The 11,218-nt window shown below is 48.4% G+C and overlaps 1 long non-coding RNA gene across 1 annotated transcript in view; it reads right to left on the reverse strand.

The window, feature by feature from the left end:
• The window catches only part of LOC142845052 (uncharacterized), a 67,077-nt gene extending 60,883 nt beyond the window's left edge, over positions 1-6,194 (reverse strand). Inside the window, exons 1-2 of the long non-coding RNA XR_012909797.1 lie at positions 6,120-6,194; positions 4,560-4,779 (exon numbers count right to left, since the gene is read on the reverse strand). This is a non-coding gene — a long non-coding RNA (uncharacterized LOC142845052). The remainder of the gene's footprint in view (positions 1-4,559; positions 4,780-6,119) is intronic.
• Between the last annotated feature and the right edge of the window lie 5,024 nt (positions 6,195-11,218).

An 11,218-nucleotide genomic window follows, 5' to 3' on the forward strand; every position in this document is an offset into this window, starting at 1 on the left:
GAGTCCCTCCAGTAGCAACAGGCATGGTGGGGAAGCCTCTTCTTTAAGAAAGCAAGTCTCAGCCATGGTGCCCATTCTGAGGGCGAGGTGCCAGGTCCTTATTCTGGGGTGTCTCTTCATCATAACTTTGCCACCCCGAGGGCCGGGCCAGCCTAACCCCTTCTTTTTGGCAAGAAGATTGTGAATTTTAGCCTGCATCCAAAAGCAAAATAAGCGGGCCGGGGTTGAGGGAGGACTGTGCTTGCTATGCAGGTAGGTAGACCTGGGTTTGAACCCCCAGCATGTTTAAAGCTGTTTAAGTAGGTTATCATCACAGAGTTACCTTAACAACCTCAACAACCTGTACCTATGATATCAGTATTAACCACAACTCCATCCTGAGAACAGCTCCCAGAGTGAGGCCCCATTGTCACACTCAGTGTAGATGAGGGTCCAAGGATGAGGTTCTAGTGTTTCTTGGTATTTATCTGCTAGAGAGGGCCTAAGGAGAGGGATAAGAGCTTAGGGGGAAGTCCCAGACACTGTCTAAGCAGCGGTGATTAATCCTAAATCATCTGTGTGAGGGACAGGGAGGAGATGCCCATGGTGAAGGATATGCCACACAGGACGGCAGCTGGTGAACTCCAAGTTTCAGGCAAGAGCGTCCAAACGATAGGAAGAAGATGTAGGATCAGGGGAAACACCCAGAAGGGGCCCCAGCTCATGCTACTGTACCAAAGCTCAGGATGAGCACTTACTCTAGACCAGATCTCAGTATCAGAAGCTTTCATAGTTGGTTGGCCAGTAGACTAAAAAAGGGACATGGCTTTGCATGGGAGAAGCTAAAATGCAAATGCGTAATGAGATGAGTCATAGATACACAATTGCAATTTAGCTGCTTCCTTGTCTGGTTAAAGAATCGTCCAAGAGAGCGATACATGGATGGTGGATGACAAGCCCCAGCAACCTGAGAGGCTAAGGCAGCAGGATTGTAAATTCTAGCCCTGTGTTAAAGAAAAAAGAGCAGAGGACTGGGGGATGGAATATTTGCTGAACAAACATGAAGACCTTAAGGTGAATCCTCAGCACCCACCAAAATAGAGGGGTGCAGGGGAGACACACACCTGTGACTCTAGCATTGTGGGAGACAGAGTCAGGAGGATCTCTGGGGCCTCACATAGCTGGAAAAAAGGGACTTCCAGGATCTTTGAGACCTGTCTCAAGGATGGAGTTGACAGAAAAAGACACTCAAGTTCTCCTCCTCCACTCTTTGTAAGCACGTAGGCACACAGATTTGCATACAGATATGCATACACACCCATGCGCACGTGCACACACAGTGTATTGTAGATGATGGGAAATGAGCAAGGGGATACTCAGGTCCTGAGAATGGCAATAAGTGACCAGCCTGGCCATATATGGATTTTGTTGGTGTCTGTGGACATCGCTAGATGTCAGGAAGCAGACAGGCTGTGGTATGGCCAGGTTCAGGTGAGTCAGGTACATGACTTCACAGTGGTGCTGTTGCTCCCGGTCAGCTGCTCTGCTCTGGTCACGTACCCTGGTTTTAGAAGCACAGACCCTTACTGTCACTCAGCTCAGCTCCCTATTGTAGTATTGTGACTCTGGTCAAGTCACCCCACCAGCCTGAGCTTCAGTTTTCTCACTGTGAACGTGATGTTCAAAGACATAAATAGTGATGTAGAAAATGTGGGTATCAAACTTGGGGGTGCCTGGATGCTGAGAAGGACCATCAATGAACCACCAGATTGTGACTGACTCAAACTGGGTTTCACGGGATGAAACAGGAAGCCCAAACCAACACCAATAAAGATTCAGTTATAAATATTTGTTAAGAAAAATACGGAGAATTTAATTCAAATACAACCAATTGGGCAGCTTCCTTTGTGAAAATGTCCAACAACAGTGTTGTAGAAGCTAAGACACTGCCATGCTCTAAGGGCATGCTAGGGGTCAGGTGGAATTCTCTGACACTTGGGGATGTAAACAGGAGTTACACTGCAAGAGAAAAAGCCACACCCCAAGCTCTAGCTGCATGGTAGACAGAGCTTTACAGAAGTGTTCAGTGAAAATTTAGAACAATTGTCTGGCCCTGAGAATAAGAAAAATCCTATGATTTAGATGCCATGGACTTGGGGGCATTCAGTAATGAGGGGGGAGGGTAAGTTCTAAAAGTTCATGTGGCCTTCGTTGGAATTTGTGTCTCTGTTGAGTGTGATCCTCAGAGTCTCTGATCCAGACATCAGACATGGCACACCCGTCACTGGATGATAAGAGCCTTCCAGGGAGCAAGTGTGTCAGAACAGATCAAGGGTGCAGGCATGCTGCTCAATGTCCTTCTGAAGAGACGTTCTGGGGGAGGAAATCATCACTAACTTCTAGACAGAGCAAGGGATTAAATGCAGAAAACAAATCCACTTTCCACCCTACAGATAGGAATGAGCATTTATCCTTACACAGGAGGGATGCAGAGCTCTCAAGCGTAAAAATAATGGGAACAAGCTGGGCATGATAGCTCATGACTGCAATGTCGTAGCCTGAGACACATAGGCAGGAGGAGCGCTGCAAGTTCAACTAGAACGTCTCAGGCCTGGATAGCCATAACAAAACCAAAGGATAAAGAGAAACTGAAGAATATATGTGACACACACACATACACACATGTACACACACAGGTACAGACATATAGACACACGCATGCACACACAGACACACACACACACAACACACGGGACAAGACACTGAACAATGGGCAAGACAGTAGGAAAATCAAGACGAATGATTTGTAAAACATGGAAATATGCCCGAACTCATATGCAACCAAAAGCATTAAATAAAAAGAGTAAGAAAACGCGTGTCTCTCAGAGCGGCTTTCGCAGTCTCCTTTTGTGTTACCATAACAGGATATTAGAAGTAGAGAGCTTTCTAAAGAAGAGGATTTTATTCAGTTCACAGTTCTGACTGTTCAAGAGCAGGGCATCAGCATTGGCTCTGGTAAGGTCATCGGGTCAAAGGTGAGCACAGCAAAGGGATTCAAAGACAGAATCAGGTTCTTGTCTAGCAACCCATCCTTACAAGAGCTGATCCAGTCCCATAAGACCTGACATGGTCCCTGAGAATAAGGACGGAGCTCTCCGTATCCCAGTACCCCAACACACTTTGTATCCTAACTGCATCACACTAGACTCCGCCCCCTAAAGATCCCACCACCTCAGCACCTCTATGCTAATCACCCAACCCATGAACCTTTGGGAGCTAACCCACAGCCAAATCCTTCTAGCACATGAACCTTTGGGGGCTAACCCACAGCCAAACCCTTCTAGCACATGAACCTTTGGGGGCTAACCCACAGTCAAACCCTTCTAGCACATGAACCTTTGGGGGCTAACCCACAGTCAAACTATGTGTGAGACAACAGTAAGTACAAGGGTTCAGGGACACAGACCACAGTGTAGGTGAAAACATTGGTCTCATACGCTGGGCCTGACTTTCCTTGTTGTACCAGCTGTGGCATCAAGTTCCATGCTTCAGTCACCATTGGTTTCCTTGCCCGTTCACCAAATAAATTCCTAATTCCTGCCCTAGAGCTGTCAAGAGGGCTAGCCGAGATGATTTTAACCCAGGGTGATGCTTCAAAAAAAATTTTTTGTGTGTGTGTGTGTTGTTACAAGTAGTTGATCACATTTATAAAATGATATAGACTTTTAAAATGTTTATTTTTTTGGCTTTTGAGACAGGGTCTCACATACTTGAGGCTGCCCCAGAACTTTCTATGAAGCCAACGATAACCTTGAATTTCTGATCCTCCCGCCTTCCTCTCCCAAGTGCTAGGTTTTTAGGTGTATATCACTATGATTGGCTTATGTGGTCCAAGAGATTGGATTCAGGGCATCACACAGGCGAGGCAAGTACTTTATCAACTAACCACCCACCCCCATTCTTACCCTTATGTAGAAAGAAAAAAAGTTAATCAAAAAATTCTTTCTTTCTGGTAGTTGTCTATAGAGGTGGGCTTACATACAGCTGAAATCCTTCTTTGCGGGGAAGTAAAGACAACATTGAGAAAATGGCACTAGGGCTGGGGAGATGGTGCAGCTGTTAAGAGTACTTGCTGCTCTTGCAGAGGACTGGTGTTCATTTCCTAGTGCCCACAAGCCACTGGCTCACAACTACCTGTACCTCCAGCTACAGGGCATCTGATGCCACCCATGGGTACCCACATTCACATGTGTGTACTTGTACATAATGCACAGGCACATGACCACACACGTAAGTAAAATAATCGTTAAAAGAAAACAAGAGCTGTTCTCAGACAAAAGCAGGGCAGAGGGCTCCAGCGTGTGCTGAGAGTCACAGTTGGACACTCATGCTGCTGGAAGCCCCACGTTGCCTGAAATAGTAACAGGAAATGATTGTGTCACCCTGGACCAGACATGGCTCTTTAGGGATGTGGCACCTGTCCACACATGGATGAGTGTCAGGTTCCGGAGAGTCCTGATTCAGCCTTCTAAAACAGCATATCTCCTCTCCCTGACAAGACTGTTTAGGAAAATAATTACCTTGTCCAGATGACTTGGGCCCTCAGGAGAGATTCAAGGCTTCCCATGGGCATCAACAGGCAACATCCAGCCTTTCCCAGAGTTCCATGGACAGAGTTCCCCTGTGTGGAATTTCAGCTCCCTCCTCTTTCCTCCTTTCTTTCTTTCACCCTCCTGAGTTAGGTTGTTTTGTTGGAATTTTTTCATGTAGGGCAAGCAGCAGGAACGTTTCTGTTCAAAGCTGTAGAGATTAGACACAAGGGAACAGATGAGGAAAGCAAGGTTTAAAATACGGTAGAATCAAGGGGCTAGAGAGAAGGCTCTGGAGTTAATAGTCCATACTGCTCTTCCAGAGGACCTGGATTTGGTTCCAACTTGTGGGTGGCTCACAACTCCTTGTGACTCCAGCACCAGGGGTTCTGATGCCCTTTTCTGGCCTCAACAGACACCTGCATTTAAGTACATGAACATACATGTGCGCTCATACACACACACACACACACACTTCCTCTCAAAATAGATATTTTATTTTTTAAAAATACGATACAATGGAAGAAAGCTCAGTACACAAAGAACATGAATTTTCTGAAGTGAGAAGCAATTCCTATACATTAAACTATCTATAAAATATCAATTTTCAATCTGGGGTCCTAAGCCAAGGCATTGCATGTAATTCATCAAAACGCACCCTTGTTCCTCAGACGAGAAAGCCAGAGAAGAGCTAAGCACGTTCAAGGGCTAAGATCAAGATGTTATTTGGAGTCAAAGAGGTGGTCTCTTTGGTGAATGGTAGTAAAACAACAGGGGGGGGGGGGAGTACAAACCACACATTCCATAGACAAATAAAGCCAAATATATAATGTAAAAAATGAAACAGAAAGAATTAGAAGAAAATATAGATTTCCATTTTGTAGGGAAGAGGGTTTTTATAAGAATGCACAAAAAATTAAAGAAGGGGAACTGATTCAATCGGTTGCATTTAAAAAATGAAACTCTGGGTTGGAAAGATAGCCCAAGTCCAGTGTGAGGAGCAGAGTGCCCACGTGTGTCAGTGGGTGCGGTAGCCCGCCTGTAATCTCAGCTCCAGAGACAAGCTGGCTAGCTAGCTAGACTACCTGTGATGGAGAGATAGCATTCAGAGAACCCCTTGCCTCAGAAGAGCAATGGATGAAGGTTTGATTTAGCTCAGGATTTGAGAGGATGGGGGTCCAACATGGAGGGGAAGACATGCCATTGGTCACAGACAGCCGGGACTCCCCACGGCCGAACAAACCAGGAGGCAGACAACAGAAAATGCTGACGAATCTCCCATCCTGGAACTCCAGTACGTGGGATGGTGCCACCTACATACAGGCTGGGCTCTCCCTTCTCAGTTAAACCTCTCGGGAATCACCTTCAGGGATACCCCAAATCCAGTCATGTGACACTGAAGGTTAACCCGCCCACTCCTCGTGACCAAACCTCCCATAAATGCACGCAAATCCACTTGCAGAAGTTATTCACAGTCAATACTTCAGACAACAGGCAAGCTCCCTTGCTTAAAGATTGTAATAAATCAATTAAAAAAAAAACACCACCAACCTAAGCATCCCATGCAAACACCGGCAAGAAGTAAGAGCTGACGAGATATGATGATGGAACCTGGATCACTTGGCCATCCTGGCACCTGAGGCGTAGAGATTGAAATACAATATCATATACATTTGAAGAGAGGCTTTTAACAACACAGAATGGAAGAAAAAGGCAACTGAAATCTAAACCAAGGCATCACAGTCCACCTTCGGGGCTGTCGCATTTCTCTCACGTGCTGTGTCTGAAATAGGTGTGCGGCTGCATCCTTCTGCCTGCTGCTAAACTGCAAAGGCTTCTCCCGTCCCCAAGAGCTCAGCCTCTGAGAACTCACAGAAAGGTGTGCTCAGGCGGGTGGGAGCCATGTGCACCCCTACCGCCCTTTTGGCGGCATCGCTTGTATTCACGGAAGACGACACACAGCCCCAGTGTCTGGCATTCTGCCACTGGTTAAATAAACAGAGGCACAGCCCACTGCCCTCCGTGTAACAAACTAAAGTGTCCTACCTCGTGTGTGACAAAAATAGCTCTGTCGGCTCCTGTGAAATAGGGCAAAGGTGGAAGAAAAGTGGTTTTCAAGAGACAGAGGCAGAGGCCAGCGAGATGGCTCAGTGGACAAAGGTGCTGGCCACAAAAGCCTGGGGATCTGAGTTCGAGGCCCCAGATCCACTTAAAGATGGAAGGAGAGAAACAGCTCCCCCAGATTCCCTCTGACCGCTACATGCATGCTGTGGCATATGAGCCCCTTTCCCCGTGTCATACACATACATACATATTTCAGAACGACAGGTAGTTTAGATCTTTTATTTGTACAGGGTGTACAGGTTATCTATTAAAATACATTTCAACATGTAAAACATAAAGCCCATGTCCTTTCTCCTGAGGGGCAGGCAGACTCTAAAGGCAAGTAATTAAACCTTCAAACACATTCTATCCACTTAGGCTGCCGGCAGGTCACACTGCTGGGTGAGTGCCCCAGGGGTGGGGACAGTGGAGAAGTCCCTACTCTGCTGTCCAGGAGCCACACCTCAGGCCTGTGTTAACTAAGTACACATTAGCCGTCCTGCAGCTACCCAGCATCCGCTTAGGGAGAAGCAGAGGAGAGTGTGGTGTTAAAATGTGAACTAACCAAAACGTGCCAGCTGCCCGGCCAGCCTCAGGACTTGGAGGTGTTAATTGATGATAAATGCGTTTATGACCATGGCTCTTTTCACAGCTTGGGTTCTACTTCTCAGTTCAGGTTAAAAATAAAAGCCCCACCATTTGTCTTTTTTTCCCTGCCCCCCTCCCCGGAGAGGATGAACATACTGTGGCCCCCACGGCTTTGGTCGGCCATTGTTACAGAGTACAGCACCGACACGCTCAGCTCCTGGCTCCTGAATCTGCCTTCGGACTCCAGAGCACCTGTGGGTGACTGCTGTGCACCAAGCCCCAAGCAGGATGAGCTTGGCGTACCCTCTTTGGTTCCTCCAGTAGAAACCTAGAACGAAGAACAGAGCTATTCGGGGTTTCATAGAGGGGTTGGCTAAATGAAGCCTCCAGCTGTCATCTTGTGAAGGAGGGGGCAGCCTGTCTGTCAGGGGCCTGGCCAGCTGCCAGTGGGTGTCAACAGTAAATTCCCTTGCCCCTGGGCTCAAGCACTGGCTTTCCTGGCCTTCTAGTGATAGCCGGTCACTGTTTATTTTTTCTTTGTCCACCTTCCCTAGGGGCCCTGCCAGGAGGCAGGTGGTGGGGGCACGAGCAGAGAGCTGTCCTTGTTCTGCAGAGGCCTGAGCAGCCAGGAGGCTGACAAATAGTAGAGGAAATTCCAGAGACGAACACACAAAGGACTGTGGGGAAAGACACCTGAGCGTCATTCAGCCAGGACAGCGAACGCTGAAAAGCCTGCTCACTCCCTTATATGGAAGAGGGGGGCACTGGGTTAATGAGTCATAAAAGGTCAGCAGAGACCTCACCTCACTCCTTCTCTTTTCAGTCTTGGAGCTGAGCCCTAGGGAGACATGGCACACTCCCAGGCCCCAGTGTCTTCACTTTAGAAAACTTTCTCCACCCCTGTAACTATTTGTGTGTCTTTGTACAGTTCATTGTAAAGCGGAGAGGCCTAAGAGCCCAGACACTCTGGCATCCTCCCTCTAGACCCACATTAGCCAGTGACAGACACCACGAGGCAGTGTCTCGGTTACTTGTCTCTTGCTGTGACCAAACACACGACCAAGGCAGCTCACAGGAGGAAGCTTTTAACTGGGATTACAGTTCCAGGGGGCCAGAGTCTGTGATGACAGAACAAAGACACTGCACTGCAGAAAGAGCCAAGAGCTCACATCTTGATTCACAAACAGGAAGCAGAGAGCCCTCAGGAAACAGTGTGAATCTTTTGAAGCCACAAAGCTCGCCCTCCATGGTACATACCCTCCAACAAGGGCACACATCCTAGTCCTTCCCAAACAGGTCCACCAAATGGGGACTAAATATTCAAACATTAATCCTAAACAGTCACTCAAACTTTTAAAAGATGAACTACTCAGCTGACACGGTAGTGCACACTTTTAATCCCACCGTTGAAGAGGCAGAGGCAGAAGGATCTCTGTGGATTCGACATAGTGAGTTCTGGAAGAGTTGGGGGTACATAGTGAGACTCTTTAGGCCGGGTGGTGGTGGCGCACGCCTTTAATCCCAGCACTTGGGAGGCAGAGGCAGGTGGATCTCTGTGAATTTGAGGCCAGCCTGGTCTACAGAGCTGGTTCCAAGACAGTCTCTAAAGCTATAGAGAAACCCTGTCTCGAAAAACAAAACAACAACCCAAAGAAGAAAGAAAGAAAGAAAGAAAGAAAAGATGCAAGGAAGAAAGAAAGGATGCAAGAAAGAATGAAAAGAAGATGAGCTCCTAACAAATTCTGAAAGGCCTAAGATGCTTCCAAAGAGCCTGTGAACATGTTGTGTTCACTGGGGACTTTGCTATTCATTTGTGTGTGTGTGTGTTCACACTTACTAATGCATGTATAAACATGTCCGAGTGCTCACCTGTTAACAAGTGTGCACACACTTGAACCTCACACAAGTGAGAGCATCCCATGGCTGCCTGTGTCACTCCCGGTCTGCCTAGAATCCTGTTCTGAGACTGCATGGGTACTCCAACTTTTAGACAATGAAAGACCAGGAGAAAACAGCTGCCAGCTTTGCATGATCAAACATCTGGGTGCCCAGAGTGGCCACTGCCTGAAGAGTCGTCACCTGAAGAGTATGGCAGATCACTCAGTGGACATGGAGACAGCATCCCCGAGGTTCGGGGATTTCTTGGGCATTTGGTTTGTACTGGATTCCTGGCTCAGCATGGGGGTGGGGGTGGGGCAGCTCATTGGCTTTGACTGGGCAGAGAGCAGCTTCCAGGTTTTCTGGTTAAGCCCAGAGGAGAGAGAACTTTCTGAAAGGAAGTGTGTGTGTGTGGGGGGGGGGGGGGGTGTTAAAGGGACCTGGGAGAAGCCTTAAGCAATGTATGCAGAGTCAAAGCGCGGAGCACTCAGCTCACGGAATTGTTTCTTTCCTGGAGGCTAAAATCCACGGGCAGGTAGCCAGCAGCCACATTAGGATATGAAATGTAATCTGTTTAGAATAAGTTTGCAAACTGCCTCTCATTGGTGCAGAGCGGTGCAGAGGGCACCACAGCCCATGGTGATGGGACCCAAGCTGGCAGGTCACTGTGTGTGGAGTCCAGCCTCCCGTACACCTCCTCGCTCAGCCTTCTATCTCCCTCTGGAGCAGATAAACACGTTACCAAAGACGACAGCTGGAGTGGCTGAGCGCCAACCCCAGCTGCTTCTCCCTCAGCCGTTGCCGCTGCTGCTGCCGCGCAGCTACAGAAGCAAAGAGGCAAATTGACCTCTGCAGGTTGGGAGGCACCCCACAGGTAACACAGTCTCGCTGATACAGGAAGTTGGGTCCCCTACACCAGTATCCCCCTTCAGGGCCGGGCCTGAACAAGGCAGCAGCCTGGGCAGCTGCTGGCCACCTCTGCCCCCGAAGGCATTGTTCTTATAGTGTCTGTGCTTCCCCATGTCACAGCATCTTGCTTTCCAGAACAATGGTGAGTGAGAACAGCAGCCAGGACTTATTAGGCGTTTGCAGTGGGCCTGATAGCGTCTCAGCACTTCACGTGTTTGTCTTGGTGTACTGACCCAGCGCGTCTCCAGGGAGATGTTAGTCACCATTTTGTAAACGTGGAAATGGGAGGCTCCAACAATATGCCCAAACTCTCAGGGTCGGTTGGTCGAGTCTGGATTGGAGCCCAGGTTTTCCCAGCTCCAGAATCCAAGCAGCTCTCATGCCCCCCCCCCAACTCCCTCCTGCTCTGACCCCCTACATCTCGCATATGGAGGTCCACAGCCTGAATCCTTCCTAGAATCCCAGTCCCAGAACTGACACTGGACTATCTCCTCCCCCATTTCTTCCTTAGAAACCATGGAATAGAGTGAGTCTAGAACTTCCTTCAGACGTCTTCCCCAGGTTGATCCCCAGAGGACACTCCTCCCCGCTATTCAAAATTGAGAAAACAATAAACCCTGTAGCAAAAAGAAAGGGGAAAAGCAAGGGATTGGGAGCCAAACAAATCTAACTTACCCTTCAGTGTTCACCTCTCACCAAATCTGGGCCACTCGCTCAACCTTTCTAGATCTCCAATGTTCTAGAAGCAGGGAGCGCGAAAGCGCCCACCACCATGGTGGGTCGGCCGTGAGAAGTAAATAAGACGGGCCAAGCCTGGTGGGTCAGGCCTGGAATCCCAGAAACTCAGGAGGCTGAGGCAGGAGGATCTTATTAAGCTCAGGGCTTGCCTGGGTTACAGAGTGAGTTCGGGGTTAGCCTGGGAACTTAGTACTCTCCTGAGGAGGTAGTGCCTTGGTCCCCAGCACCACAAAGCTAAATGGGATAAAACCTAAAGAATGGCTGGGCTGGGTGTAAACATGGCCCACAGCTCTACTGAAGACATGGTAGCAAAAGTGGTGTCGCTCAGAGAAACACGTAGGCCCATTAGCTCTCTTCAAACTCTCAGTTACAGAGCGAGAACTCCCACGGCCCTGGCTCTGAGAGAAGATTTGGCCTCCAGCACACAGACCGGA

Source organism: Microtus pennsylvanicus, chromosome 2, assembly GCF_037038515.1.
Source record: "Microtus pennsylvanicus isolate mMicPen1 chromosome 2, mMicPen1.hap1, whole genome shotgun sequence".
NCBI classification, from domain to species: Eukaryota; Metazoa; Chordata; class Mammalia; order Rodentia; family Cricetidae; genus Microtus; species Microtus pennsylvanicus.